The sequence below is a fragment of the Prionailurus viverrinus genome, chromosome B1, assembly GCF_022837055.1.
Source record: "Prionailurus viverrinus isolate Anna chromosome B1, UM_Priviv_1.0, whole genome shotgun sequence".
In the NCBI taxonomy this organism is placed as follows: Eukaryota; Metazoa; Chordata; class Mammalia; order Carnivora; family Felidae; genus Prionailurus; species Prionailurus viverrinus.
In genome coordinates, this window is record NC_062564.1 from 192463542 (window position 1) to 192487740 (window position 24199).

The 24199-nt window shown below is 38.5% G+C and overlaps 1 long non-coding RNA gene across 1 annotated transcript in view; it reads right to left on the reverse strand.

Moving 5' to 3' along the window:
- The window catches only part of LOC125164000 (uncharacterized), a 53948-nt gene extending 33010 nt beyond the window's left edge, over positions 1 to 20938 (reverse strand). Inside the window, exons 1-2 of the long non-coding RNA XR_007151610.1 lie at positions 20583 to 20938; positions 19587 to 19676 (exon numbers count right to left, since the gene is read on the reverse strand). This is a non-coding gene — a long non-coding RNA (uncharacterized LOC125164000). The remainder of the gene's footprint in view (positions 1 to 19586; positions 19677 to 20582) is intronic.
- Between the last annotated feature and the right edge of the window lie 3261 nt (positions 20939 to 24199).

Genomic DNA, 24199 nt, shown 5'->3' on the forward strand with positions numbered 1-24199 from the left:
TGGACCAAACCAATGTTTTTAGGGAAGGTCCTATTACTACTTTGAGCAGAAGTGGTAAGTAGTCCTCCTAACAGAATTATGTACTAATAGGGACTCTTGCTATTTGGCTGAGCAACATGTTACAAGATAAACCCTACATAAAACAATTGTAGTATATTATGATGAATTTTACAGCCAGACACCTAAGTCAAATATTTTAGAAAAAATTGCTTCTTTCTATGTTTGTGTGGTACCTCTTTAAGCACATGAGCTTTAAAATCTGAGATACTTCATCTCCTAGAATCCCATATGCCTCTTGTCAAATTCCAGGGAGACTGCCTCCTCCTGTTTGGTGGGTCTCAGCATGTAGAAGTAAAGAAAAGACATACTTAAGGAGGGTACATTAACACAGCTTTCTGACTTGGAGAAGAGCCAGAATCCGGAATCATCTTTCTGGCTCCCCACTCATTGTATCAGCCACTGTGACATTCAAATAAAGCCAATATGGACCGGATTACAAATCAGAAATCCACTGTAACCCTTTCTGTTGCTCTTCCAGAACCTTGATACCCAGATCAGTAAATGTACTGGGCAGAATAGAACCCTTGAAGTTGGCAACCATTCCTACACCAGTAAACCACCTTCAGCAGAGCAACTCAACAACCTTTACCTCCCATATCACTCTAAGCCATGTATCACCAAGCCTCTTGTTCTCAACTCACCACTGCTGTCAACTTGATCTGGACGATTCTGGATTCTAGTACTGGATTTTGTGCACTTCAGTACCTCCTCTGTAAAACGAAGGGATGAACTGATGATCTCTAGAGTCTACCAGCTGAAAAATGACCTCATGTCTTATAAACGTCAGGTTGATGTGAAAACTGAATGGTCATTAGTTTGAAATAAACTTTCTGACTTGGATTAAGCTATGAATTTTCATAATAAATAACATTTATGGAGTACCTATTATATATTAGGCATTCTTTAATGCTTGACATGTCTTCATCTATTTAATTATCAGAGTCCATATGAGTTGGGTACAACTGTTATCCTCATTTCACAGGTAAGGAATCTGAGGCAGAGATACGTTAAGTAACTTGCCTGTGGTCATGCAGCTAATGTACTTGGGATTTAAATGTCAGACATCTGGGTCCAGAGCTTACACTCCCAACTACTATTTTATACTGACTTTTAAGCTTTTTTTTCTGTTGATACTACTCCCTCAGCCCAGAATAGTCTACCTCCCTCATTTCAACATTTGAGAAAATATTTCTTGAATGTTCCAGGAACTGTGCCTGGGAACAGAGTTAGAGTGGAGGAACAAGACAAGTCCCTTCCCTCATACAGCTTACTTATATGAGAAAGCAAGTACATACTAAATAACTGGATATGATACAGATTTTTAATCATTTGTTCTTATTACCCTGTACCATGGACTTATTAATTACTGGTGTGTTATTATTATTAATGTATGATACCGCTGAGAGCAAATACAGAAGGCATTTCTCTTAGACTTGGGTAGTGAGAAATCTAAGTGACTTCTGAAGTGACATGTGGAGGATGAATATTCAGCCAGACAAAGAATAGTACTAGTGAATACCTTGCAGTAAGACAGAGCATAGCAGAGTCAAGGAACTCAAAGAAACTGAATAAGGCTCGGGCAGAGACAGCAAAGGAGAGAAAGTGATGAGAGACTGAGCTGGAGAAGTCGATAGAAGTCAAATCCTAAATAGCTAAATTAAGAAGTTTGGATGACGGCAGAATAAACTTAAAGTTCATGGAGCTTCAACCTCAAGGCCCCCACTTCCACAAAATCTTTCCAAGACCCTGGGAGGGCACTAATAAGGGTTCATACAATCATATATTTTCAAAACTTTTGCAAAAGAAAGATATATTCACTACAACCGGTAAGGATAGCTATCTATTCCACTCTGACTTTGCCTCTGTCAAACCTCCTGTTATGTCCATTGGCACTGAAACGACGAGGTCGTTTTCGGGATCTAGCAAAGGAAGTCAAGTTGACTATACATTTAGTTTGGGTTTACTCTAAACTAAACTAAATGTATTTCCAAATATGGTGAATTTATTGCAGGCCATCTCAGACGAAGAAAGTTTTTTTTCTTTTTTTGATGAGAATGGCATATTTGATAAAGTTTATGTACACAATTTTTATTGCCATTTGGGAAGGCAATTTCCAAAAAACAAGTGAGAAATTATAGGCTCTTAACTTGGGTACATATAACAGGTCTTGTTTTATCCATTTTAAATTATTTTTAAAATAACTGATAAGTTTCAGATTTAAAAAATGAAATATGAAACAGAAGCAATAAAGGAATGAAATCAATAGAAATTACTCTGAACTTAAAAACCAAATTGTAACAAAAAGATGTCAGATCATACCAAATGAAATGATTAATCAAGAGGAAGAAATAAATTTTGAATAGAAGTAATGAATAGGCTCTTGGATATTTTGATAATCCAATTCATGAAGAGGATTGAATCATGAACAAACTTGGAAAAGATTTCAATTTCTTGCTAATTTGACATGAAATACTTAAATCAACAAAGATGCCCATTAACTCTCAATACTCCACTGCAAAGTGCTCTCTCCCTCTCTCTCTGCCCCTCCCCTGCTCACTCACTGTCATGCACTCTCTCTCAAAATAAATAAACTTTTTTTTTAACTATAGAAAGGGGCACCTGGGTAGCTCAGTCGGTTAAGCGGCCAACTTAGCCTTGGGTCATGATCTCACAGTTTGTGAGTTTAAGCCCTGCATGGGGCTCTGGGCTGATAGCTCAGAGCCTGGACCCTGTTCAGATTCTGTGTCTCCCTCTCTCTCTCTCTGCCCCTCCCCCATTCACACTGTCTCTCTCTCTCTCTCTCTCTCTCTCTCTCTCTCTCTTAAAAATAAACATTAAAAAATTTAAATATATATATATATGTACATATATATGTATATATATATGTGTGTGTATATACATATATATATACATATATATGTGTATATATATATATATATATGCATATATTATACATATATATGTACATATATATAGAGAGAGAGAGAGGGTTGGGGGAGAGAAATGGGGCAACTGAATGGTTCAGTTGGTTAAGTGTCCAGCTCTTGGGTTCGACTCAGGTCATGATCTGGGTTCATGGGATCAAGCCCCACATCCGGCTGTGCACTGATAGCTCAGAGCCTGCTTGGGATTATCTCTCCCCCACTCTTTCTGCCTCTCTCTCTCTCTCTCAAAATAAATAAATAAACATTTAAAAAATTACTTAAAAAAAATATTCCACCTCAAAAGGGACATCAATGGCAAACTGTTTAATGTCATCAACTCTACTGGTACTAAAGATTAGTCCTGCATAAGAAATTCTAAAATGCCCTAAAATCTTACAACTCCTATTTGGAAGGAATTTAATAGAAGTTTCTCTGAATTTGGCTATAGTCTTAAATAGTTGCATAGTATAAGTGAGTTATAACATTTTTCTAAAAGGAAAACTGTTCTAAAAAAAATGTTAAAAAATAAAATTTTGATTACCAAAGAAACAACTGAATTTTAAACCTATGCTGTCTATAAAAGATATTATAAAATCACTGTCATATGAAAAAATGATCAAAAATTATGCAGCTAACATATGAAGAATAGGTATTCCATCAGTGTGGCAGAAATATTTATTTTTCTCAATTTTAGGATTTTTGTGGTATTTCTCGGATTTTTTAAATGTGTAATTTGTTGTATTTTCTTTTTTCATTCTTAATTAAAGGTTTACTTTTGTTCTTAATTTTTGTAGAGATAATTTTGTGTTGTTTTTCTTAAAGAGGGTCCCCAAAATTGTATAAACACTAAACTCTACCCCTGAGTTTGGACATTATTGCAAGGCATTTTGTTCCTCTTCTCTCTAGTCTATTCATCCTTTAATGTTCAGCCCAAATGCCATCTCTATACCACCGTTCTTTGTGTTGCTGCCTATTTTCACAAAGGAAAGAAGAAATTCAAACGTTTTAAGCAACTACTCTTCTGGACAAATCATGCTATGTGCTTTATGGCATTACCTCACTTAATCATATATGTTTCTTGAAGGCAAGGCAATTGTTTTTCATATTTCCCAAAATAAAAAAATAAATGCTGGTAGTAATAACTCTTGCCCTTAATGAATGCTATTATGTTAATTTTATGTCTTAACTAGTCCCTCTTAAGTATGTTGACTAAAGATAACATTTAACCCTTTGGGTGACCCATTTTAAACGTGGACATAGTTTCCCAAAATGCAGCTCTGGTTAAACCATAGTTTCTTTGCCCATACACACAGTCCTTCCAAATGTTACAGTTGTGGGGGCAAACTGTGCACTTATACCCAAGATAATCACATGCCTGTAATTGCACTTAAAACTCTTGGGACTCTGGTACACTATGTTTTCTGTATCTCACTCTGCCTAAATATATTCCCTTCTAACTAATCATAGTCAGTTCTTAACATCCCCACTGAGAATGACACTCTAATCCTCAGGGATTAAGCAAACACTGCCCCTGGTCTTCAGCATTACATTGTTAATCCATTAGGATTAACAAAAGTACAATTTGAAAAATGAGGAAATAATTCCACTGCCCATAATTTAGGATGGCAAAATCAGATCAATTAAGGCTGCCAACATATGATATAATTAACACAACCATTGTATGGAGGATATTGCAGCACATATGGTATGATATGTAAAACCAAACAATGTTTTTTATAATGTGTGAATATAGATATTATAAAGTTAAAGATCAAGTGGAGATCTCTTCCTTAGTTCCTCCTTGGGCTGTGTTTTTAACATGACCCTGACTCTATCAAGTGTCAATTTCATATTTGGTGATGAAATTGTCTATTTAAATAGAAAGTTATAACCAGCATTTTTTACTTTATATGTCAGGTTCTTAATAGTTTCCTAAATAACAAGGAACACTCTTAGTCAGTTGGCATTTTCCAGTGTTTTAATTGCCTGCTGTGATATAATTATTGTGACATTTTGGGATGTTTTTAACATCCTGAATTAAATATTCTGACATCCCACAGAGCACTTCATGAAAACAGTCAAACTGTATTCAAGTCATTAGCAGTCTACAGCTGTCCTTTAATATTAAAATTATTTTCCAACACAAAACACAGATGAAAATTAAAGTATTTAACAACTTTGAGCTCGGGTTAGATTTGAGTTCTATATTACCCTAATTTATCAGGGAAAGAAGATCAGGGTGACTCTGAGATTCTCCCATTAAACTTTATCTAAAGCACCAAATGAATTAGGGCCACCTCATGATAAAAGAAAATGAACAAAATGTACTGATTTTAAAAGTGCAATTAGCCTCCCATTACATAGCCACAAATTCTACATCAAGGATAATCACCAGAACACTACATCTCTTTATTGTCCTGGAGAGCTGGCTTGCTTTTCTTTTTATTCATGCACTTATTTGTCTATCCATCTATCTGTTTATTTTTTTAATATGGTATGTTCAAATAAAACCTGACAGATAATTCAGATAACTGATATATTTTAAATAACAGACTCCATACTGTAATTCTGTGGCAAAGTCCTAATGGGGTTTCCAAAGGGAAGGACCCTAGATGGACCACTGATTAGCATAGATAACGCACCATTGTCACCTGGATGTCTTATTAGCATCTCAAATTTAGCACATCTGAAACTTTCTCCTTGATTCCCTTACCTTCTCCTCCCACAGACTCCCCCATCTCAAGAAATGGCAACCCCATGCTTCCAGTGGCTCAGCCCACAATCTCATCAATATCACTGACTACTCTCTTGCTCTCAAATGTAAAAATCCAAACCATCAGAAAATCCCATTGACTAACATTCAAAATATATGCAAAATTCAGCACTTCTCACCACCTCCTCCTTTGCCTCTTAGTTCAAACCACCAGCATCTTTTTTTTTTCAATTGAGGTAAAATACACATAAAATTTGCCAAGTTAACTATTTTTAAGTGGGTATTTCAGTGGAGTTAAGTACATTCACAATGTTGTGCAACCATCACCACTATCCATTTCCAGACCTTTTTCATCATCCCAAACAGAAATTCTGTGTTCATTAAACAATAACTCCCCATCCCCATCCCTATCCCCATCCCCAACCCCAACCCCATCCCCATCCCCACCCCAGCCCCTGGTAACTTCTAGTCCACTTTCTCTATGAATCTGGTTTTCCTAGATACTTCATATTAGTCAAATCATACAATATTTGTCTGGCTTATTTCACATGGCATAATGTTTTAGAGCTTCATCCAGATTGTAGAAGGATCAGAATTTCATTTTCTTCTTAATTTGACCACTGGATGTCTATACCACATTTTATTTACCCATTCATCTGTTGATGGACATTTGGGTTGTTTTAACCTTTTGCCTTTTGTGTGTAACGCTGTTATGGAACCTGGTATACAAGTACCTGGGATCTACTTTTGATTTCTTTGTGTACATATCTAAATGGAATTGCTAAACTATATGGTAACTCACTATCATCTTTTGAATGAACACTAGTATTCTGACTAGACTCTCTGTATCCACCCTGGTAACTCCATAGTCCATTCTCCCCACGGTAGTTAGGGTGATCCCTTTACAACTTAAATTACATCATGTCATTCTCCTGTACAAAGTGCTCCATGGTATCTCATTGTCAGAATAAAATCTAAAGCCCTTCCTATGAACTGCAAGAATCTCCATGATCTGACCTCTGTGAGCCTTCCTGACCTAGCCCCTGTCACTCTTCACCTTTGCTCACCCTTCAGTCTACCAACCTCCCTTCTGTGCCTCAGACCTGACATTCACGCTTCTGCCTCAGGACCTTTCCACTGACTGCTTCCTCAGACTAGATAACCAGATAGATAACTGCATGGGTTCATCCCCCATTTCTTCAAGGTCTCTGCCCAGATATAACCTTACCAGCACTGCGTTCTTTATCTCCTTATTTAATGTAGCCCACAACACACACACACCCCATTCTCTATCTCTCTCTTAACCTGCTATATTTTTTCCATAGACCTTCTTACACCTGGAAAATCATAAATTTCTTGGGTTATTTATTAATTGGCTGTCTTCTCTCACTAGAAGGTAAAATTCCAAGGTCAGGGACATCATATTTTTTATTGCTGTGTTCCAGGAGCCTAGATGGATGTTCAGCACAAACAGGACCTTAGTAAGAGTGGCTGATGTTTCTGTGCTCACTGCCCTTCCTTCTGCTCTGAAAAGAGGTTCTGGGTTTTATCCAAAGGGTCCTGAACATCAGGGATACCAGCCACTTGCAGTCAGTAATGGGCTCACTGGAAACTAGTATCTTCCTAATCATCTCAACTGCTCTTTCCATGGGAGTGATGGCGAATAGAGGGGATAGAACAGATTTGGGTTTTTTTTTCCAGTAATTTATTTTTCCTTATTATTTGTTATGTTCCTTCTAGAAAATGTAGGGAATCTAGGTGAACACAAAAAAGAAATTAAAAATCCGTAATGTGCTAACCAAAAGGTAATGATTCTTAATGCTTCCATGTATATCTTTCCAGTCTTTTTTCCTATTTATATTCATTTTTCCTAAAAAATGGAACCAAATACATATTTTTATATCCTGCCTTTTTCACTAAATGGCTTGGTCATGAAATATTCTCTGACAACATCATTCCCAATGGCTGGGTAATATCCAATGTGCATAAGTACCATAATTTAACCCTGTATATTGGGCATTTAAATAGTTTCCCATTTTTCTGTATTATCAGCAATGTGGCATCTTTAAAGCTAAATCTTGCAGGCTGCTCTGAAAATGTCCTCATGATTAATTCCTAAGAGTGGGATTTGGGGGTCAGTGACTACAAAGAGTGTTAAAGATTTTCATATGTACTATGAATTTACAATCTTCCAAGCAGGGCAGGAGAATATACACATTAGGGGTGCCTGAGAATTGTCACCAAAGCTACCACAGTTGCTTAGTGGAATAAGCAAAACTGACCTCAGGATTAGGCTCATGTGGGGTTGGACTAGGAGGAGCACAAGCAAAGGAGGTTAGAATACAGGAAAAGTGCGTGGATGGGAACTAGAGCCAGAAATACAAAAACAGACTTTACCTTCTTCACAGTCTTTGCACTAAACTGACCAAGGTGATAAACAGTAGTACTTCACGCAGAGCATACACAAATGTTATTTTTCACTACCTTATTTTGCCCTCAACAAAATAATTAATGTTAATTTTGATGCAAACAATGTATTGATTATGCTTAGTTTTTCTAAAAACCTTGGCCTAACACTTTGTGACACAGCAATTTAAAGGCTGCGTCTGAGTTCAGTTTATTTCAATATATGGTTTGAATGGATTTATAGCTATTTTTATAACTGGAAAATACACCTCACAAAAGGCACAATGGTCACAGGAGAAAACAAACACCACAAAGTTTAGTAACAACAGTGGATGAAATTTCAAATCACTGTAATTGTTTCAAATGCTTTGGGCCAACTTCTGATCAGATTAAATCATTGTGTCATGTGGTCATGTGACTGACAGAGAACTTGTACTAGAAGGGGGAGGAGCATGTTCTTCTTCTTTGTAGTCCAAATATTAAAATTTGTTTTATAATGCAGTTTAATACAGGAACATTTTAAAGAAACATGTCTGTTCTTCGAAAGTTTATTTCATTAAAGCCTGATCATATAAGCTGTGCCACATCTTATCCAGATATAAGCTGAAATGGAACATACTACATGCCACTGAAAGTAAGCAAGCTAATGAGGTCAGTACCAGTGTCCACACTGTTTACAATCTGTTTATGAAAATGCCCACGTGGACCAAGGGACAGCACCACTGTCAATCTATTAAAAACTGGTAAAGCTAATTTTTCTCATTATTAGATGAAATTAGCATCTGCAAGTGCTACTATTCCTTGTTGTACTCCACTTTGGAAATCACTGTTCTAAGGAAGAACGTGTTATGCTTTAGGAAAATATAATTACAATACCATATAATGTGATTTATACTTTGCAAAGCACATTAGTGTCTGCAAAGAGCTGTCAGTACTCACTGCCTCCACTTCTCACCATCCAGGGCTCAATGTCTTCCAAACACCCTTCACCTTTCTAATGAAGGCTTCCTTTTGGTGAAAAAATAAGTTAAAAAAAAAATACTTCTCAGTCTTCATCTGTCTCCATCCCCTTTCAACTGTCGAGATGGTTACTATGCCTTGTCTCTTTTTTCTTCACAGCTTATTGAGGCATAATTTACTTACCATGAAATCCAACCCTTTTAAGTATAAAATTCAATTCTTCTCAGTAACTTTATAGAACCATGCAATCATTACCAAAGTCCAATTTTAGAACATTTCTATCACTCCAAAATATCCCTCAGGCCCATTCATCCCTTTTTTCTTAAAAACTCCCTTTGTTTGGTGCTGTGACAGCACATTCCTGATTTCTCTATTGTCTTTTTCCCTTGGCCTTTCCCTCCTACTCTATTTCACCTTTAAATATTGATATTCCCTTACACTCTGGTCTTAGGTTCTCCTTTCTTCTTACTCTGCACTACTTCCCCAAGCCACCCCGTCCTCTCCATGACTTTAATTGCCATCCCTTCTACATCAAAACTTCTTATCCATCCAGGGTGCCTGGATGGCTCAGTCGGTTAAGCAGCCGACTTCGGCTCTGGTCATGATCTCACGGTCAGTGAGTTCAAGCCCTGCGTCGTCGGGCTCTGTGCTGACAGCTCAGAGCCTGGAGCCTGTTTCAGATTCTGTGTCTCCCTCTCTCTGACCCTCCCCCGTTCATGCTCTGTCTCTCTCTGTCTCAAAAATAAATAAACGTTAAAAAAAAAATTAAAAAAAAAAAAACCTCTTCTCCATCTATATCTCTTTCCTGAGCTCCAAACCTTTGTGTGTTCACTTGTGTACCTGCTGCTTTCCATGGAAGTCTCAGAGACATCTCCAACAGAACATCCCTAAAAATGAATTTATTATTCTCAGCCTACCCCAAACTTTTTCCTCCTCCACTGTCTCATCTCTCTGTAAAGATGCCACTAGCATCTTTCACTTAGTAGCTCATACCAGAAAACCTGAACATTATCCTTAACTCCTGCTTCTAACTTATCATATCCAGTGCATCCCTGCTCTCCACCTCCATGGGTACTTCCCCAGCCCCAAAGCACCTACATTTCTTACCTGGATAACTATCATAGCCTCCTAAGATTTTTCTGCATCCACTCTGCACACTTTCTACACTTTCCCCCCTCCCCTGCCCCCACTGCTTTCACAAACAAAAAGTTCCTATAATGAAAATCTATTTAAAATGTTTCAATGGTTCCTATAACCCTTAAAGTAGATTCAAAGTTCTTTGGTTTTCCAAGTGTCCATGGATAAAGAAAATGTGGTATATAATACAATGCAATATTTGTAAGCCATAAAAAGGAAAGAAATCCTACCATTTGCTATAACATAGATGAACCTTAAGGGCATTATGTGAACTGAAATAAGGAAAAATTCATTACCACTGCCTACAAAGCCCTTCATCATCAGATCCCAAATGATCCCCTAAGTTCACATGCATCCCTCTCATTCTTGCTCACTGAAATTCCACCACAGTGTTAAGGCACCAAACTTCCCTCACAGAAGGTTATTTCCTCTCCCTGAGATGTTCTTCCCTGAGTCTCTCTAACTCTCAGTCTTACTCATCCTCAGGCCTTCACATATATGTCCCCCTCCCAAGAAAAACATTCCCATTCAGTTTCCCTGAAATACATACTCCCACGTAACACCCCCCTGTTTTATACTTTGTAGTACTCATCATAACTGTAATTAAATAGCAATCTATATTATTTATGTCTGTTTCCCTCCCTAGGCTGTAATCTCCATGAGGACAGGGACAATGTTAGATTTGCCTCATGGCTATACCCTTAGGAGCTGGCTCAGTGCTTAACACATAGGAGGCACTCAGTAAATATTTACCCAAGGACTGCATGGTTTCATTTGGTCCTTGCTGAAATCCTCAAAGATAACCAAAAACATTCACACTGATTGGAAAAGAAACTAGCATTCAGAGAAGGTAGGTAACTTGCCCAAGATCAATCACAAAGGATTTTAGAAACATAAATAGAATAATGCATTGAGCAATTTAGAATGCTTGCTTAATCAAAACTGAGTAATGATTAATGATACTCATTTTCATTAATATTGTTCAGCTTTTAAACAAATGTTCCAGCCAAGGAACAAAAGGAATTAGTCAGCCTTAGGAAACAGAGTTACACTAACTCAAAAAATACTTGTGAGTTAGAAATTAACACATATTAAGTTACTCCCTCTCAGGAAAACCTAACCCATGGCCAGCCTACAATTTGTATGCACTATTTGTAGAAAGACGACTGATAAAAGCAATTAATGGTTTCTCCCATTGCTATACTCAGTCACCACATACTGAATAAACTGCTATGAATCAAGGACTCACTGTATAGTAGATAGTATGGGATAGTATAGTAGACAGTACCACACCTATTAAGCACTTTATAAATGTTTGCTGAGCCAAAACTTGAACCCCCAACTTTCTAATTTAAATTTTACATGTAACTTATACCTCAATTATAAAAAAATCTACACATAATTTCTTGAGCCTCCTTGTTTCTGGGAATTTACATGAACTAGCTTTTTCATGGTACTACCTACCAGATTACCACTACTAGGCACCTTAACATTGTCAGAACTCTCTGGAGAGAAAAAACAACTATTTGAAATAAGATATGAATGTATAACAGACACAAGAATCTTTTCTAATAACACAACAAATACACCAGTAAAAACTAAGGAATAAAAGCAACAGATATTATTCAACGAATACCTGTTGAATATCCACCATGTGACACATAGTGTCAATAATGATGTCAGCCACATTTGTGTAGTTCTTTAGAATTTACAAAATCTTAATACCTACTCTTCCTGGTGCTCCTCAGGAATGAACTCTAACACTACAACCTGTGGTCTAATAGCCACTTGATTTCTGATCCAATCCCTCTAAGACCCAACAACCAACATAGAGACAGATTAGTCCTATGAGTTTAGTACTCAGTGTGCTAAAATGAGTCCTGGTCTCTCCTAAGCACACCAAACCATGGCATTGCCTTTAACACTTTTGGAAATAACCCCTATGACTGGTTCTTCCACAGGTCCTGAATAGGACTCCAGTTCTTTCCCTAGACCTGGAGTCTTGCCCTAAACCTCATCTAAATACAGCCTTGATAATTACACTAATACTCGCTGGTCCACTGTCAATGAGGTTGAGACCATGTCTGTGAAATTTCCCCTTATAGCAGAACAGAGTAGGCCCAAGTCACTAGTCCAGCAGGTCAACCTCAAGAGTTGATATCAGGGCCAGACAAGCCTTGACCAGGCTCTGTAGACATCAACATTACCAGAAGTGATGGTCAGAAAAGCCAACTGTCACAAAGGCCGCACCTTAAACCTGGGCCAAGGATTTTACTTATAACCAACAACAGTAGATGATACAGAAATATCAGGAACACAGTACATTAAGGAAAACAGTCTGAGTCAAGAATCAAAGTGGGTAAGAAGCAAAAGGTTCCCAGGATTTAATTTTGAGACTCCATTCCTATTAGTACTGAGTTAGTGAATGGCTGGGTTAAAGGCACAGGCATGAGGTGACACTGGAACTTGCAACCAAAAGAAAACTAGGACGGGTCCTTATAACAAGATAAAGTGTAGTATTCCCATTTTACAAATAGAAAACTGAGGCTTGAAACCTCAAGTGATTTGTCCAAAGAAGAACCCTGGTCAAGGGCTAAGATACACCTAGCACCAGACATCCTAATATACACTATAAAAGCTTGTTGACTGGATAAAGGAATGAGTCAAAATTTGAGCCCTAATTTTCTGATTCATATTTTACATGTAACTCTTGAGCCTCACTATATATAGAGTTTCACATAAACTTGCCCTTTAATGGTATTTTCTACCACCACCCTGCCTCCATTAGTGCTAAAGGAAAGCCAAATAACTCATGATTAGAGTCAGGCGGGTCTAATGTGAGTCACTTTTGCAGAGGCAAGTTTTAAAAGAGAAACAGGAATCTGCAGAAAGATCTGCCTTACAGTGGCAATAAGTTAAAAATGTAAAAATGGAAGCCATCTATTTGCATGTTCCTGAGAGAAACCAAATTTGCCTCCCTGGAGAAGCATTACAGTTTATTTCTGTACCCCAAAGGCAAAATCACAGTGGACACAAAAGTGCTAACTTAAATGACATCCCGGAAATGACAACCTCTACATAAAATATTCCTCTCTCAACCCTCTTTTCTCTATACGCTGTCTGGTCAAAGCAAGGGGTGGAGAGTACCTATATGTTAATGCACTGAATATATTAATAATAAACATTTGTTTTGAACTCTATTTTAAATTAGTAATGAGACTTTCAGACAGAGAGCTCAGTGGAAGCCTGTGTTTGTGAATAACATAGGTTAATCATTGAACCACCCTATGAACTCACCGGGCACTATATAGAATAAACACATGACTACAGTCTGTCCTTTTTTGCCCCTGTGTTACTTAACTAACAGCCTAAGTTTGAGAGGACATTCTTGTAAATGATAGAATAAAATGTAGAAAATAACAATGAGACAAGCCAAAAATCTCAACAGATGGAGACATGAAAGGTTAAGGCTGACATTCCTTCTTTAAAGTCACTGTGATAGGATGAGGGTAGAGAAATGTCAAACAGAAGGGAGGTAAAACAAATGAAATTCACCACAGTAGCTGGCTTATGTCAAAATCTCAAAGGTGACTAGAAAGGCCTTTCAAGTCTAAATAAAGATGGAAAAATACCAATAATTATGTCTTCTATTTATCACCTTTCAGTAGCTGGAGACATTTTACAAACTTTAACTCATTAATCCTCACCACATGACTGTGAGTCAAGTGGTTGACAACTGGTCTACCTTGTTTCACAGAAAAATGATGAGACCCAGGGGATGGAATGAGTGGCAGAGTTTCTGCACCATGCCTGTAGGGCAGTCGGGGAAGGAATTTAAGAAATTCTAGCAATTCTAAAATTCAGACGCTAAACCCACAGAAACTTGGGCTCCCAAAGAAATGTACCATTATAGCACAATCCAAAATCCTAAGACTGGAGAGCTATTTTCTTCTAATTAACTGCTGGAACTATAATTCTCTGATCTGTTCCTTCTAGGTGTTAATGAGAATTTTTCATTTTTGAAGAGAATCTTGATACTGTCAGTAATAATAAATTTGGAACCAGAGCTTTAAGGTCATATGCCATTATGATGAGGTCCACATATTACCCTGTACCCATATTACCCTGTACCTGTATCATTGTTCAAAATATTTGTTGTCACTCTCTGAAGAACATTGTAATCAAGTGTGGTCTGGTGACTTGTGTTGTTGCCCTTCTCTGTGAGAAGATGAAATAACCCTACCCTGTTGATGTTACGCCTGACCATGTATCTATCTTTGGCCAATGAAAGGTAGGCAAAGTCACATCTGTCACTTGTGAAGAAGCTTTAAGGATTAACATAGCCATGTGCATTTCCCCTCTGCTGTGAGACCTGCAAGTTGCAGAGAGAGATCATGCCATCAGTTCTCCCAGTCACACAGCTAAAAATGGACAGAGCTGTGATTTGAACAGAGACTACTGAGCTCCAGCACCTGTTCTCCTAGCCATTATTCTGTAATTCCACCCCTGTAACAGTGTGGCCTGAAAGACTCTGGTTGAATTATTCAGTAGAAACCATATAATCAGCAATTTCATTAGGCACTGGTGAGAAACAGGCTGAGGCTTAGAAAGGTAATGATTAATTAAATGTTTTTATTTTTTGTATGCATGTTTGAGATCTTTATGTAAGAAGTATATTTTAATATTAGGTAGAAACCTGTTTATACTTTAAGAAAGAAGAGACTCTGTCTAATAGGCTAACACCTGCCCTCAAGGGTTTCAATTCCAATTCTTCACTCCCAACAAAAGCTGGGAACTGAAAACTTCTGAGTTCCACTCTCCTCTTTGTAGGGCCTTTTACCAAGGGTTACTCTTCCCAATCATTAATACTTCTTCATTTCTGTTTTTCTACTCTGGAAACAGAGATCCAAACTACAACCTTTGAATATAAGCTCCTATCCCATTCTGCCACTTCCCAGTCTTCCCCATGAGAGTAATTAGCACCTCCATTAAGCCAGTTACTCAGGACCCAAATCTGGAGACACTCTTTGATTCGTCTTTCACTCACATCATTCATTTAATTCTTCAGCATATATTATCATTCTATCTTCAAAATACATTATACATCCCACTATTTCATGCATATCCTACCACTACACCCAAACTCTGAGCATCAATGCTCCCAGGACTAAAGCAATAGACTCCTAACTGGTCTCCCTGCTCCCACTCTTGATCTCCTACAAATGGTTCTCCACAGAGCAGCCACAGTGATCCTTCTAAAAGATAAATGGGATTGTGCCATTCTCCTCCTTTTAACCCTCTAAGGGCTTCCCACCAGGGGTAAGCTGGTCAATGTTTAAAAACCTGTGTGAGGGGCGCCTGGGTGGCGCAGTCGGTTAAGCGTCCGATTTCAGCCAGGTCACGATCTCACGGTCTGTGAGTTCGAGCCCCGCGTCGGGCTCTGTGCTGACAGCTTGGAGCCTGGAGCCTGTTTCCGATTCTGTGTCTCCCTCTCTCTCTGCCCCTCCCCCGTTCATGCTCTGTCTCTCTCTGTCCCAAAAATAAATAAACGTTGAAAAAAAAAAATTTAAAAACCTGTGTGAAATCACTGAGCACAGTGCTGGGAAGAGATGTTAACAGTCTGATCTTAAGTAGCATAAATGGGCTCCAAAATTTCATGGTTCCCACCACACTTAGAAAAAAGTCCAGAAGGCCTACTATGACTTCAAAGCCCTACATGGTCTGCTTCTACTACCCCTCAGACCTCAATGTTCTTATTCACGGTCCTCCAGTCATACTGGCCTCTTTGTTATTTCTCAAACATCCCAAGGATATGCCCATCTCAGGGAATGCTCCTGCCACAGACACTCACAGTGAAGTAACATATCCTCACTTCATTCAAGTCTCTACTGAAATGTTGCTTCCTCAATACACTAATTAGGACCCCTCCTTCTCCAAATCCTTACCCCTGATAGTTTTAACACTGAGTAACATTCTACTAAAATTGAATTTATCTGTCTATAAATCCACTGGGGATGTAAGCTCCTCGCAGCAAAGGACATTGCCTTGTTCACTGCCATAGTCCCAGCATCTAAAAAATTTCCTTGAACATTACAGATGCTCATTAAGTATTGACTGACTGAATATATGAATGAACAAAGCAACTAATGAATGATATTTCTCAAAATAAAAATACAGAAATATGACAATATGGAAAGGAGTATGGGGCAAGGACAAGCATCTTTCCTGAGTCCCTGAACAACAGTGAGACCCAACTTATAACTGCCTTGGTGTTTCAAGCAGGAGTCGGGGAAACAAATGACAAAAGTGAAGACTGAAGGCAAAAATAATGTGATAGAGAAAAAAGGCAAGACTCAGGTACAAGGAGCTAAAGTAGAGTTGTTTTAAAGAAAGAAAAGAATAAGGACAAATTAAGCATAATTCTGATCTAGTAAAGAAGGTCCATGAGTAGTGGTCAGGATAGTCAGGCACTAATCCAAATACTGCCACACACATGCTAAGAGATCTCAGCCAAGGGATTTCACCCAGTTTCATAATCTATATTTAAAAATCTATAAAAAGAGGGAATGCAATGTCATGGTTTCTCAGACCATTTGTTACTGCATAAGATTATATGGTTGCAAGCAACAGAAACCAATTCTGGCTACCTTAGGCAGTAGAGAACTTTAGAAAGGGAGATCGAGTCGCTCTCAGAATCAAAGGGAAGCCTGGAGAACCAGATCAGGCAACTAAGCACAGCAACTAAGGTGGGACACAGTATCTCACAGCAAGAATAGAATGAAAATACTACCAGTCAGTATTAGCAGCTGCTGTTATAACATATACTGTAGTAAAATATGTACCAGGCACATCCTAAACTGTTTTGATGTTCTAACTGATTTAATTTTTAATTTGAACCTAGGCCATTAGGCTCCTGAGTCTCTGTTCTCAGCCGCTCAGTATGCCACATGACTTCTCTGACGGGTAGTCACTTCAGGGCCCCCAGTGACTTTACCCATTTTCCTGCCCTTGTGTTATTTCACCAGGATTCAAACTCCCAGGAGAGGCAGCACAATTGAAAGGATTTGGGGCTATTTATTACCCAGCCCTTGGCTAAGGGTAGATGTTTCAGTTGTTGGATCTACTCCTGAGAATGCACAGAAAAGAGCAAAAGGAACTCTCTTAAAGGGAATTCTAGGTGGCACTGCCTAAAGCAATGGGAATGGATCTCATGCAGCCAAATACAAAAGTCTCTTGCACACCATTCCATTTAATTTTGTAATTAAGGTTTCTAAGATTTCCGAGATCCCTCTCACCCCACTATGTGACTGATTTTCACAAAATCTCTTAAGAGTCAAGCAGAAACAGGCACAGGACAAACCAGAATAGGACACTAATGTACTTTATAGAAGGAAACAAGAATAAGAAAGAAAATTGAGGACTATTTCCTGACCTTTTAATGTGTATCAGAGCACTGTGCTAACAGCTTTACATGTAATCTCATTTCATTCTCTCAATGTTATGAGATAAGTATTTCACAAGAGGATATTGAAGGTTAGAAAGATCTAATGATTTGCCCAAGGTCACACAGCCAGTAGAACTGAGACTTACCCCAATTTGTCAGTTTAGAATTTTAATTTTTATAATTTATAAGATATTAAGATATGCTTGACTGTACAAAAATTCGAGTGGTCTTTTAGGTGATGGGAAAACATCCTAAGCATACATAATATGCAAATTATTTTATAATAAAAGCCTGAGAAGATTAAATTAAACCATAAATGTGAAACTAGCTTTAAAGCTAAAAGCACTAATTAGACTGAATGTATTATGTTATAATTAGTATTCGGATATTAAAATCACATATTGATTATTGACCCAGCAAAGTAACAAAAAAGAATTTCTTTTATAATAAAAGCATCATAACCTTGAACTTTCCTTATAATCATGCATATTAGGTGTTGACAGCCCTGTTGTCTCCAGCCCAGGGAAGGAGAAAGCAGGGAAAAATGGAGAAAACAACTGAGAAGGGAAAAAGGTTGAATGCTGATGATGCCTTCCAGTCACCCTCGAGTCAAGTGAGTTATCCATTCAATTTAACCCTCCATTTCCCTTACAAGGAAAAAAAATCGGTTCACTTGTAGGAAAGTTTTTGCTGGCAATAACCATTATTTCAAATCGTTTTTTTAATTAAGGGGAAGAGAATGCAGAGAAATTTCTTTTCTTCTCAAAATACAGAAGAGGAAACATCAATGAGAAAGATGCAAATAAATAAATAATCAGTCTTACAGATCCACATATTTATCTATTTGTGAATATTTGCAGATAGGGGTGGCTACATCTACATATGCAGTATCCATACAATACACAGAACAGAAATAAACACAGCAGAACTTTTAGCCACAGATAGAAACTGCAGGTAATGTAGGTTAAGTCATTAACTAATTACATGACTCTGGGCAAGTCGCTTGATTTCCTTTTGCCCTTTGGTCCACCCCCCCCCCCCCCCCCCCCCGGTTGGGCACTACACAGAAACTCCCTGAAAACCAGATGTTACATCAAAGCCAATATTTCCTGGAGGCCAGCCTTGCTGACTTCTTTGAAAAGCACTAAATTTAGAAGTAGCGTGCAAATAACACTGCTCGGATTAAACTCGCTTATTAGTGGTCCAGATGATAATCAAAGACAAACAGATGGTCGCTTAATGAATGTTATTGGAAGGAAGGCATCTTTAAATATAGGATTTGTGTGAAAAGTTTGCTTTTTCTTACAAGTTATTTTGATGATTATGTTAGAATATTGGCATCTCTTTAGAATATAACCTTGTGGAGCCTCATAGACATGTTGAGCAAGATCAAAGCTTTTGAGAGCCAACGATAGGTTTCTCCAAGTCTAATAAGCAAAATTATGCAGTTAAAATGGAGATCAAAAGCCTCAAGAGAAAGCATATAGTTATTGAGAGTCAGAGTACATATCTTAAGGCATCAGAGATGTCAAGTATACCTAGCTTTTCAGAAACCTGGCATGTGAAATCATGTCTATACCACTGCCAGAATGAGGAATGGTTGTTTCTTTTACAAAAGATTTTATAATAGGATTCCTTGTGACCCAGAGAAGCCTAACGCATTTAAAACAGGATTTATTTGTTTTTTGTTTGTTTGTTTGTTTTTTCACGAAGCATGCCATTCTCCTTGCTCAGTCAGTGGCTGTATTTCAACCCTTTCTATAAAGAGGAAAGCACTACAAACTACATGCTAAACCAGGCAAGACAGCTTTCCATGTTACAACTGGAGACTGAACCAGCATCAACTCATGCAACTGATGTAAAAAGTGTCAGGCACTTGTTACAAAAGGCATTTGTCAAAAAAAATAAATAAATAAAATAAAACAAAACTACTCACACTTACCAGTTTCCATGGAGTACAACTGGGGTTGATAGAGGCGTAACTCTGAAGGTTATATATTACTCAGGGTCCATTCAGGATTCAGAAACCACACTAATTGAATAAAGAAAACATTCAACTAACTGAATATTGACTATAAAGTATTCTTAACTAGATGTAAAGTTATTAACTAGGTAACTGAAGGAGTAAAAAGTAATCCTGGGCTTCTAAATGCTTCAACCAGCTCTCTGGTTGGAGAAACCTGACTTGCAGCATTCGCCAATTTCCATGGTGTAAATACTCCCAGTGTGGCAGACTGGCAGATTTCCAGCTGCCAAAGTTTTACTGCCTTGAAAAATTTCTGAAAATGTAACAGTGGGCTTTCGCAAGCCAATATGGTCTGATTACGCAAAGAGGTAGCAACTGTAGGAAACCGCTCACACCCTTGGGGCTGAAGAATACAAAGAGGCTGCAATTATTCAAATTTGGAAGCTTGGAGGGGCCCCACAGAGCTGAACCAGAGATCTGACGAGGGAGCGCTGCTGCACAGCTGCTGCTCGTAAGAGAGCTGAAAAGAAGCCCATGGGCCTGAGATCCTAAAAAGGAGAGGCAACTAAAAAGGTGTGGGGGAGCCTGTCTGAGCCTTGCCATCCACCACAAGACCGCTGCCAGGCGCCAGCGCTGCTCCACGGTAACCACGGTAACCACGTGCAACCAAAAGGCTGGATCAAAAACAGATATGTCGGAGGAGATGCAACCGCACTCTGTGCAGTGTGCTATTCAGATGTTGAAGAAACGTAACAGAAAAGGACCATTAGGAAGTTTGACAGGAAATACAACCCCGCATGGGTAGGCATCGTGGGGAACTTCGGTAGTCACCTGCCCCATGAAACCAAACGTATCTACTCCTACTTGGGCCAAGTCCTCATTTTCTGTTCAAACTGGATTACAAGCACAGACAGTGCCACACACCTAATGCTCCATCCAAAAAACAGGGACTGAAACCTAAATTCCACGTACCAGAGGCTGAGATCTTGAAGCTTGCCTAAGAGAACACTTCGATCTCTGTTTCGTGAACCTTTATTGCCCTGCTTTGTGCAGGGCATTCTTTGTCCTACCGTGTTGTGGTTACTTAAAAATTAGCAAAACAGCTTGCATCTGTATTTTCTATTCCATGCCTCTTGGCCTTTTTTTTTTTTTTTTTTTTTTTTTTGCCTCCTTAGTCTGCTCCTTTCCAAAAACAAAAACAAAAAAACATAATAAATCAACAAAAAGGAGATGTGTCTGGTGCTGCTACCTCCGAAGTGGCGCACAATATCTGGAAATGTCAGAAAAAAATGTAAACGAGGTTCAATTACGAGTCCGGGAAGGAACTCCGTCGCATTACGGAAAAGCTTCACCACAGCGCTGGTCACAGGAACAGGAAACAGATTGGAAGCCAACAGGAAGCAGGCAGGAAGGAGCACACCCTTTCCGCCCCTTCCGCTCAGCCCCGCAGTCTCCCTCTAGGGCCCCCTAGTGGAGGAGTAGCAGAGAGTGTCTGCAAAGCCGCTCGTAGTTTGCAGAGTCTGAGCCTCAACCCTGCGGAGCTGAATCTAGGAAGGAGGGTTTGGAGCTGAAAGGCAATGGCTTAATAACTGGCACAGTTATAATCGGAAGAATTATGCCTTATACTTGTACAATTCTTTACAATTTGAAAAGCTTTTTAAAAAAATTATTTGAAATAGCGACTACGATTTACCACTGAATATTTACAACGTGCCGGGCACCATGCTAAATTCTATACACAACCTATCTCACTATTTTCACAATAATCTTGTAAGATATTGTTAACCCCATTTTGTGTATGAAGAAATAGAAGTACAAAAAGATTAAAAAAGAGTTGCCAAACATTACACAGGTTGATGGCAATGAAGTGGTTCTCAAACAAAAATCCTTTGACTTCATTTCGTCACTCTGCCTCTCAGCCACAAGGTATCATTTTCAGTTTAGGAAAGAAACCAAAATGTCAACACCAACTTCATCTAAGGTTTACTCAGGAAGATTTATATTAGAAGATTTATATTCTTAATGGGGCATAGCAGATATGGCATTAGTCCTAACAGTGCTTGCTCTCAGCCATGGCTTGGAACAATTGTTGTGGTATGCAACAAAGACTCCAATTAAGAGGTCTATCTGTTAGAGTTGGAGGTCTGCTGGAAGTCACAGAACCACAATAATGACCAAAACAATTCAGGGGTTTCAGTTTTCTCATGTAAAATGAGCTCAGAGTTTGGCAGTCCAAGAATGATATGATAACACTGTGATGCCTTCGAGGATCTAGGTTCTTTCTAATTTTCCACTCCATCATTCTTCCCTTGCAGGTGTCTTCCTTTCTTGTGCTGCATCGCTGTGACAACGCCGTTCCTTCATATCAAATGTTGAGTCCATGTCTTAGTTAAGAGGGGAAAGACAAAGGGCAGCTAATTCCTTTACAAGAATTTTCTCAGAAGCCCCTCCCAGGAACGTCTGCTTACAAGTCATTGCCCAGAACTGTGTCCCATGAGTACTCACAGCTAAAAGGGAGGCTGGGAAATGCCTTTTGTAGCTAGGGATATTTTACACGATAAAATAGGAGTGCAGGGAGTTTGAAAAAAAGAAAGGCTGGGTATTGGTTTGGCCATTATGCACATGAATCACAAAACATAAACAGGACTGGTAGCATCAACAGCATATCTCCCCTTTACCTATTTATCTGTACCTTTTCCCAAACTCTTCACTTTTCATTAACTCTGCGACCCAGATTTCACAAGGCAGCTTCAGTTGAAAGTATTCACCTCTTTGTCTCCATAAGTTCCCTCATACTTGCCAGCCCTGTGTCCTGACTATGGTTTAGAAAATGTGTCAGTATAAACTACTTACTTTTTTTCCTGTCGTATTATTTAACAACGCTTCAGTTTCTTTTATCTGTTGATTTAGGCAAGGCTGACCTTGAACCTAAAGTCCCAGAATGTCTGTCTGTCTGTAGTTGTTTTGTTTTGTTTTGTTTTGTTTGTTTACCATTTTGACAAACTTTTGTCTTTTCAGCAATTCAATTTAACATTCTTGAGGGTTTGGGCCCATTACTGAACCACACTGATATGTCAAGAGGGCATATTACACATATCATATGGAGTGATATTTTCCTTCAACCGAGTAGCTGCTCTCCTTTTCATTTAAGGTAATTGTGAATTTGAAGAGTGAGGGTTAGGAGATCTAAAAGCTAGGCCTGTGAGCTATTTGCTCTCTCCTTCACCTCTCTTCATACTACCTTAACCATAATAAACAGACCCTTAAACAACAGGTGGAGTTCAAGAAGATGGGAAAGTATTCCAAGTAGGCACAGCACCCTGCACCTCTTTTCCTGTTTCTCCTCCTTTCTCTCCAAGAGATCATGGTCATGAGAATCAATGGTGGCCAAAGACTTACTAGGAACATGTGTGAGGTAAAAGGCAGGTGACACACTATAATTACTTTGCAATGTCTTAGACTTCATTTTACCAGATTTTCCTAAGAGGTTGATCTCTGTGTGCATTTGTGTGTTTGTGTATGCCCTTAATTCTACACACCTATATCACCGCAGGAGGCCCTTATGCCTTTTTTTCCTCTTTCTCTCCTGTTTTTTTAAATAGATTTTTAGGACAATTTTAGAATTGCAGAGAAATTGAGCAAAGAGTACAGCATTCCCATGTTCCCATAACCCCCCCCCAACACACACTATACTTTATTATTAATATCTTACTTTAGTGTGGTACATATGTTAAAATTAATGAGCCAATATTGGTGTATTATTATTAAAGACCATAGTTTATTAAGATCACCTTAGTTTTTACTTAATGTCATTTTGCTGTTACAGGATCCCACCCAGAATACCACACACACATGTACTTGTCACGTCCCTTTGGCCTTTTCTTGGCTGTGACAGTTTCTCAGACTTTCCTTGTTTTTAATGATCTAGACAGTTTTGAGTAGTACTGCTCAGGTGTATTGTAGGATGCCCCAAACATTTGTCTGGTGTTTTTCTCATGTTTAGTCTGGGGTTATGGGTTTGAGTGAAGAATATTATAGAAGTAAAGTGTCTTTTTCACCACATCATATCAAGGGTACATACCATCAACATGACTAGTTATTGTTGATGTCGACCTTGATCACCAGGCTGAAGTAGTGTTTGTCTGGTTTATCCACTATAAAAGTTACTCTTTTCCCCCCTTTCTATACTGTCTATGTTTTGCAAGGAAGCCGATGTGTGCAGCCCACACTAAAAGAGTGAGAAGTTATGCGCCCCCTCTTTAGGGTAGAGTATTTACACAACTTACTTGGATGTTTTCTGCATTGGAGATTTGTCTCTTCTCCCCCATTTATTTATCTACTCAACCATTTGTCTATGTCAGTGTAGACTCATGGATATTTATTGTATGCTTTGGGATATAATCCAATACTTTATTTTTAAATTAAATTATTTAAAATTAAATTTGTTTGGCTTAAATTGTTCCAGCTTTGGTTACTGTCATCTCTTTCCATTGCCTCCTGTGCCGCCTCAACATATACTTTTCAATGTGAGTGGTTTTTTTTTTTTGAGGGGGTGGGGGGTTGGCCCTTCCTTACTTTTGGGCACTATT